General features: G+C 34.1%; 1 pseudogene; it reads left to right on the top strand.

Annotated features, from left to right (window-relative positions):
* The first annotated feature begins 1,814 nt into the window (after positions 1-1,814).
* Positions 1,815-2,686, top strand: LOC100026429 (lysM and putative peptidoglycan-binding domain-containing protein 3-like; annotated as a pseudogene).
* Positions 2,687-8,519: the final 5,833 nt, after the last annotated feature.

Here is an 8,519-nt window from a genome sequence, read left to right on the forward strand (position 1 = left end):
TGGCCTCCCATTTCTCTCTGAGCTTCACCTTATCTCCTTGAGCCATCTATTTCAAACTTTGGCCTGAGCCAGCTAAATGGAGAATCAGATCTATCCCTAAAGTTAGAAAGGCTGAGATCTCTCTCTCTCTACCTCTTATTGATTTCTCTCTCTTTACTAATAAATTCTTATAAATCTGGTAATAAACCAGCAGATTAATTTTTATTTATAACATTACTCTCTGCTCTCTGTCTACGTTCCTATCCATTACTCTAATAGTGTTGAATTTGTTAAGGACCCTCAATACCTAAAGAAGCCTAAGCACTTTAGATATCTTAGATATTTCAACTATCATAAATATCTTAAGTAGATTGTGTATGTTCTTCCTTCATTGAGCCAATTCTGATGAGAGTAAGGTTCATCTGCGCTCCTCCCCACTTCCCCCATCTTCTCCTTAACTGTGAATGCTCTTTAATGGAGAACAATTTACTCTATTCTATTTTTATCTTCCCCCTCCTCCCAGTGTATTCCTCTTTCTCATGCTTAATTTAATTTTCTTTTTTATATCATCCCATCATATTCAACACCCACTCTCTGTGTGTCTATGTCTCTTCTAATTGCCCTAATAATGACAAAGTTCTTTAGTAGTCTAACAATCATGTCCCCAAGTAGGGAAGCATACAGTTTAATCCTACTGAAGATCTTTTGATTTCTTTTTCCTGTTTTTTTTTTAAATGAAACTTTTGAGTCTTATAATTAGGAGTCGAATTTTCCATTAACTCTAGTGTTTTCATTAGGAATAGTTATCTATTTCATTTTCCCCCTGGACGATTATGCTCAGTGTTGCTGAGTAAATGATTCTTGGTTAAAGTCATAGCTCCTTTGCCCTCTGGAATATCATGTTCAAGACCCTCAGAAACTTTAATGTAGAAGCTGACAAGTCTTGGATTATCTTGATTGTGACTACATGATATTTGAAATCTTTCTTTTTGGTGGTTTGCAATATTTTCTGCTTGACCTAGGGATTTTGGAATTTGGCTAAAATATTCCTTGGAGTTATCCTTCAGGGATTTTTTCAGGAGATTATCAGTAGATTATATCAATTTCTATTGTGTTCTATGGTTCTGGAATATCAGGGCATTTTTCCTTGATGATTTTTTGAAAGATGATATCCAAGTTCTTTTTTTAATTATGAATTTCATGTAGTATAATTCTTAAATTATCTCTTCTAGATTTATTTTATGGGTTATTTGTTTTTTCACAAGATATTTCACATTTTCTTCTATTTTTCCCCATTCTTTAGACTTCCTTTGTTTCTTGATGTCTCATAGAGTCATTGGTTTCCACTTGTGCAATTCTAATTTTTAAGAGATAATTTACTTGAGTGAACTTTTGTACCCCTTTTCCATTTGGCCAATTCTACTCAGTACAGCATTTTTCCTCAGTTAATTTTTGAACTTCTTTTTCCACCGGCCAATTCTGTCTTTCAAGAAATTTTTCTCTTAGGGAGAGAGGTCACCAGCACTGGCTACGCCAAGGTGACAGAAGACTAGATTGTGACAGAGGACACAGGGAGCCTTGACAATGAACTTGATGAGATCTGCTGGGGCTCCCGCAGTCCCTCCAAAACACCTCCCCCCAGCTTGTGGGAAAGCTATGTGGTGTGACGTTTAAAAGTCGTGAGCTGAACATGGACTCAGATGGGCACGTGTGGATGGATTGGGATCTATCTAGTTGGAGGGACCATCCACATCCATGAGACGGCAAGTCCTTTGGAGCGGATGAACCCATACCCCAGACTAAGACCCTTCAGGTGACCAGGAAAGTTTGAGGTTATGACAGGGAGGAATCAGACTAAAAATTTTCAGTTTCCAATAACTCAATCTGTGGTGAGCAATCAAATATATTCATTCGGAAGTAATACAGACTGATATCTTTGAAGATGATGCTGCAGTATATGAACTTTGACCAAGAGGAAGAAAGTCAGAAGAAGTACATCAAGAAAGATTAGATAATAATGTATTATTAACAAAAGATACACAGGAAGGTGATACTTTAAATGCAAAAGCCCTTCAGTATTGTTGTTTGGTAGCAGATATCAAGAGTGTTAATAATCTCATCAAGGATCAAGACATTTTTGAACTTAGGTCTATTAAAATTCCGGTGAAAAGATTTAACATACTGACTGAAACACATTACTCTCCCAAAGGACGACATACTTCACATCTTTCAGCTGCCCAGTGTTCCAGAACTGCAGGATCTTCCAATTTCAAATGAGACTGCTGGGAATTTCTTAAAAGAAGTGGACAAAGACATATAACAAATGATAAAATGTACAGACACAAAAAGAGAGAACCTCAATGAAGTTGTTTCTGCTTTATCAAAACAAGAGCTCTGATTTGAACCTGATAGTAAAAGCATTAGACGTAAGGTTCCCTATTACGAAGCAGACTGGGGAATAGGTTGGTGGACAGCTGTTGTGATAATGTTGATTGTAGGCATAATAACTCCAGTATTTTACTTACTGTATTATGAAGTTTTAGTTAAAGTAGATGTTAGTCACCATTCTACAGTGGATTCCTCCCATTTGTACTCAGGAGTCATAGCTCCATCACAGCAGAGAGAAATAGGGAATGGAATAATTCCAACAAAAGGAACAAATGTTGGACACGAAGATGATTACAAACTTCAAAAACAGAATTTTTAGTCTCCTTCTACATGGCATATAACATTGGATTCAGTTCTGAATTATAATGTTTATAACTACAAATGTATCTGAAATGCAGTGAATCAGTTATATCCATGATTTACCTCTACTGGGCAGTACTTTGGTTTATTGAAAATGTTTTTATTTCTTCCAGAGACTTTGTTTTGAGCCATTTGCAAGTCAATTCTATATGAAAATTAGGCTTACTACCTTCTTTGTGTTTTGAATGGTTTAAATCAAAGTTTCTCTTCTTGCACTGCAGAAATGAATATTAGTACATAGAAATTTCTCTAGAAAATTTTACATCCTCTTCTCTTATTTAAACATAGCCTTGAAGTATATCTGTTTAAGAAAAAAAAATTTGTTTAAGGTATTAATGTTAAAGTTATTCAGCAATGAATAGTAGCACTGGATGTATGCCACTGAAAAAATCCTTTTACTACTGCAAGATGATAATATTATCTCGTAGCTCAAAATGTTTAATCGAGAAAACACTTGTTTGATTCTAAAAGTATTTGTGATGGACACATTATTAATATGATGCTTCACAGTTTTCTATCACTTATAATTCAGCATAAATACAAAAGTAACAAAATCAGAAAGGAAGGTATAATACTGGCAAGAGGAGATAGGACTTTCAAGTTGATATTAAAACCTCTGGGAATTATGTAGTGAAGTGGTGTCATTGACTAATTAGAATATTGGAGTAAATCAGAGGATCTGAGATGTTTAATTTGTTTAATTTTTGGACATTTCTTTTAATTACTATGTCTATGTTTTGTTTTGGTCTCCAGTAAAATTTGCTTAAGACTTCTGTACATTTGTAGTTCTTTGAAGAAAAGTGCTACACATGTACAAATACATTATTTGGGGAAAAGTTCTTAATACCCTCTGATGAATTGTTGCAGTTCCATACATGCAGCAACATGCCTTAATTAAATTGAATTCTGTAATTAAATGTCAGTGTTACTATAAGAATTACATACTTTTTAGAATCAAACTGAGACTTCAGTGTCCTAGATTTCCCTTTGAATAGAATTGATGATTGTGTTATATGTGTAGTGTAAACTGATTTTAGCTTTCAGTTAATCAAGCACAATATAATGGGCAACATCTATGTATCTGTTGCCTTTTTTGTCTAATGTGAATTGCCAAAAAAAAATGGTTGACTAAGAAAAAAATTGTAAACTAGGTCATTTGCTTTGGTAGGCAAAAAAGATAGAGTTCTTATTTCTTTTACTGATCCCTCACCCTCTCTATCTTTCAAGGCAATGACTGAAGTAGAAAGTGAGTGAAAAAGTTTTCTCTCTAAACCACAGTGTATCATGAGGACCAGAGAGGAGGAATTGGCTAGGGATTTTTGCTAGGGCTGGATGGAGATGAATTTGTCTTCTGAGGTAGATGATCACATTACCTTAACTTCATAATAAACTGACTAAACAAGCACTTGCCTACTGATTGACTATATTTATAAAACACAAAAGTGGTGCTGCCATAGAAGATAGGTTCATGGAGTCTGTCTTGCCTTTCTTAAATGTGTAACTTAAATTTTTTGTGTGTTTTAGGATTATGCTATTGCCTCACTTTCTGGGCATTATTTCCTAGTGTCTGATATTTGAACTAGAGAAGCAATCATTTTGTATCTTAAGACCTATTGAGTGAATAATATGGCAAATGAGTAACCTAGACCCAGGATAAGAGTATCTTTTTCTTTTAGAAGCAAAGCATCGTAAAGATAGAAGGAAAACAACACTCAGCCCTTTCATATAATGGACATTTGCCAGAATGTTTTACTAGTGAATACATCAACTCATTCCTATAAAAACAGCCTGACAAATGATCAACATTCATGAAGCCACCTAAATTATGTGAACATCCATCCTCAAAAAACAATCTAAATTTTTGAAGAGGAATGCAGTCTTTTTCTAATTCTTAGTCAGGGTTACTTTTAGCATGTATGTACAATGCTTTTTAGTAAGCCTACTGAAAAACAGTAAGTTTTGAGGGGAATACAATTTACAAATAGTAAAACAAATTATGTGAAGAATTTATAATGTTAATTAGATGGGTAAGCTAAAAAGCATCAATAATTGCCTTTTACTGGTGCTACTTTGAAATTATAATAGGGGTATAATAAGTAAATAGGTAAATAAAAGTATGTTACTTTTATTTTCAACATGAAACCTGCCTAGATATAAAAACCACTTCTGCTCTATTGAACGTCATTTTTTGGTGGTAAATGTGAACATAAAATGCATCCTCTTGATTGCTAAGTAGTTCTCCCTCATTTACCTATCATATGGCTCTGGAATACAAATTTGATCTTTAAATACAGCAGCTGAGAGAGAATATGGTTAAACATAGCAATGAAGTACAATCTTAGTAGTTAATAAATTTTCAGTTTGTTAATGTGCTAATGAGCACCATGACAATGGTATGTGAAAGCTGCTTAATGTAATTTTCTCAATAGGGGCATCTTTTTTGTTTTCTACAAGTAGGTTTTGGAAATGGGATTTAAGGTTAAATGTATATTGAACTCTTATTCTGATAAGTGTTCAGATTTAATTGGCATACTTTATATTAGCATGTTCAAACTGACAAAAATACAATTGGAAAAATATACTTGGTTCCCTTGGAAATGTTTGGTTATAAATAAAAATATTTTGTACTTGTGTTCAAAGATGCAATTGCAATTTTAACCACTCCAAGGTAAAACATGAGCTGCATTCTTTTAAAAACATGTGTTAATTTCATAGATAAAGTGTTAGTAAATTATAAAATCTCTGCCTTCTATAGGAATAAGATAAATTAGTTTTGAATACTAAATTAATTTTTCTAGGCAATTTGTTTTTAAAATCTGCTTGATAAGGTGGATTATGGAGTTATTTAAATGACTTACTAAACAATGATTTAGTCCCTTGCCTGATACTTCTGAAAATTATTTAACTAGGCAATAATATGAAGTAAAAATAGTGAGAAGTTTGCAAAGATAATGAAAAAAGAATACAGTACAAAAAAATGTTAAAGGTTGAGCCAGAGTTAAACAAAATGTATTTAAATGGTGCTCTATGCTGAGAATCATGCTTTAACTTTTGACTTAGAACACTTGCTCAGGAAATCAGTATTTTTCTTCCATGTGCATATTGCACTGTTAGATCATAAATAAACATACCTGAATGCTTTAAGTATTTTTATGCACACTAATGATATAAATCTCTTATAAAATATATATTTATACAAACGCAAAATTTAATAATTGTAGAACCATGTGTTGTTAGCATGTAAGTTTTTTTTAAATGGTGGCTTTAAAATTTTGCCACTTAAAACTTTTCATATCTCCAGATGTCTGAGTGTAAAAAATAATAAGGTTTCTATTTTATTATCCAAAAAAAGAAGTTTTTTCTCTTCAGTGTATTTTTTGTATATTTTTCCATTTGGCCAATTCTTTTTTTTTAAAGAATTCCTTTCTTTGGTTTCCATGCCTCTTTTATCAACTGGCCTATTCTGTTTTTAAGATATTAATTTCTTCAGTATTTTTTGTGCATCCTTTACCAAGCTCTTGATTTTTTTTCATGATTTTCCTGTATGACTCACATTTCATTTCCCAATTTTTCTCATATCTCTCTTATTTTATTTTTTAAAATCCTTTTTGAGATCCTCAACTAATTCACTTTGGCCTTGAGAGCAATTGATATTATTCTTGGAGACTTTGGAAACATAAGTATTGATTCTGTTGCCTTCTTCAGAGTTTCAGTTTAGCCTGTTACCAAAAAAAATAACTTCCTATGATGTTTCTTTTGTTATTAGTTTCTCATTTTCCTGCCTTTTTCTTGTCTTTTACTTTAAAAATTTTAAATTTGGGCCCTGTAGTTGTAGTGAAGGGAGCACTATGCCAAGCTTCAGAGCTGGCACTGGGTATCTATCTATCTGCTTTCAGTTCTCTTAAAGGTGGTATGATGTAAGAAGAGAAGTATTTAATACTCTCAGGGCCTCTGCTCTGGTCTGTGAATAACTCCAAGCATCCTTTTGTTCCCTGGAACTGTGGCCATGGCCCCCAGCTCCTTTGTGGCTACAACTGCTGGTATATGCTGGTGCTTCTCTTCAGCCTGCAACTATGCCCTGAGTCTGCAATCTGGTTTTGTGTATGGCAATGCAACAAGAGTCTTGAACTTAGAGCTAGTAAAGGGAGCCCTCCAATATTCTGAGCAGTTGTCTGATCCCTCCTCCCATTACCATCTGTGGTCGCAAATTCTGGAAGCCTTGGCTGCTGCTTCTACTTTTTTTCCTACATTCTATCCATTTTCATTTTCAGAGGTGAACATAGATATTTTTTGTGTGTAGAAGGCTGCCAAGAAAGGGAATATAAAACTTGAAGAGGGAGGTGGGAATAGAGCTTCTGAAGATGCTCATGCTTAAGAAGCAGATGAAAGGTGAATTGGTGAAACAAACAAACCAAAAAACCACATATGTCAGAGAGGTAGGAGGTGACTATAGCAGGACAGAGCAGGTGGGGGGTAGGATAGACCAGGATGCTCAAAGTCAAAGAACAATTCAGTTCAGTTTTATGTACATTTATTATGTGTCTTCTATATGCCAGGTATGGAGGATACAAATACAGAAATGAATTGTCCTTAACCTTAAGGAAAAAAGTGCTACTTTCGGTGACTGAGAGGAATTAGTGATTTTACAAAGAATGTTAAAGAAAGAAGTATAGATTAAAACCTAATGAGAAATAGTTTCTGGGTGAATATGAAGGAGAGAAAAAATAAATATAGGATATTGTATCTAGAAGTTTGCCTGTTGAAAAGCAGGAGAAAGACAGAAGAATAATATGGGAAAGTGTGTATTATCAGAGTTAAGTTGCTATATAAAATGAAGTGGAGTGTTCATAGGAAAAAAGAGGAAGAAACAGGAGAATAAGAAATTGAAAATACAAGAGTCTGGATAATTGGTGAAGTAGGGAGATTACAAAGGATGCAATAAAAGAAAGTCATTTCATCCTCTGAGTCTAGAGGAAAAGAGGAGAAGGATACATAAAACTATTTGAGTTAAAAGAATGGATGGAAGATCTGAAGAAACCTATGTTAAATGGCTTTGATTTTATTAAGAAGGTTAGGGAAGTGATCATTTTGTTAAAAACAATGAGAACTGGAGGCTGGAAGGAAAAAAAAGCACTGGAGGATCTATTTTAGGAAGTATTACAAGGAGTCAATTTAGTAGTAGGGGTGACATGGCTTCCTCCTTCAGTAATGATTCACATGGAGAAGAAGATAAGATACAAGTATATTTGTTTTTTCTGTAATTTAGAATCAGTAAAAAGCACTGTTGGTTATGTGAAAATGACTCCTCCTCACAACAATCACCATAACACCATATAATAATACTATGCTTTAGTTGTGACTCATTCCTTCCCACACATGGGACCTTGGAAAGACAAAAAACCTCATATTGTATGGGATGGGGAAAATATAATATAGACAGAGTTCCAAACTTGTAGTATAAAGAAAAAAAATAAATGCATTTGATAATAGTCAAGTTCTTAGAGTAAGAAAAATCAATAAAATCAGGAAGAGAGAACAAATCTAAAAACTGAAAAAAATTAAATTAGTAAAGATGTAAAATACAAAAAAGGGTTTAGATTATTATCAAGAAGGAACAGGAGGGGCCAGCTGGGTAGCTCAGTGGATTGAGAGCCAGACCTAGAGACAGGAGGTCCTAGATTCAAATCTGGCCTCAGACACATCCCAGCTGTGTGACCCTGGGCAAGTCACTTGACCCCCATTGCCTAGCCCTTACCACTCTTCTGCCTTGGAGCCAATACACAGTATTGACT

The sequence above is a fragment of the Monodelphis domestica genome, chromosome 5 (genome assembly GCF_027887165.1).
Source record: "Monodelphis domestica isolate mMonDom1 chromosome 5, mMonDom1.pri, whole genome shotgun sequence".
NCBI classification, from domain to species: domain Eukaryota; kingdom Metazoa; phylum Chordata; class Mammalia; order Didelphimorphia; family Didelphidae; genus Monodelphis; species Monodelphis domestica.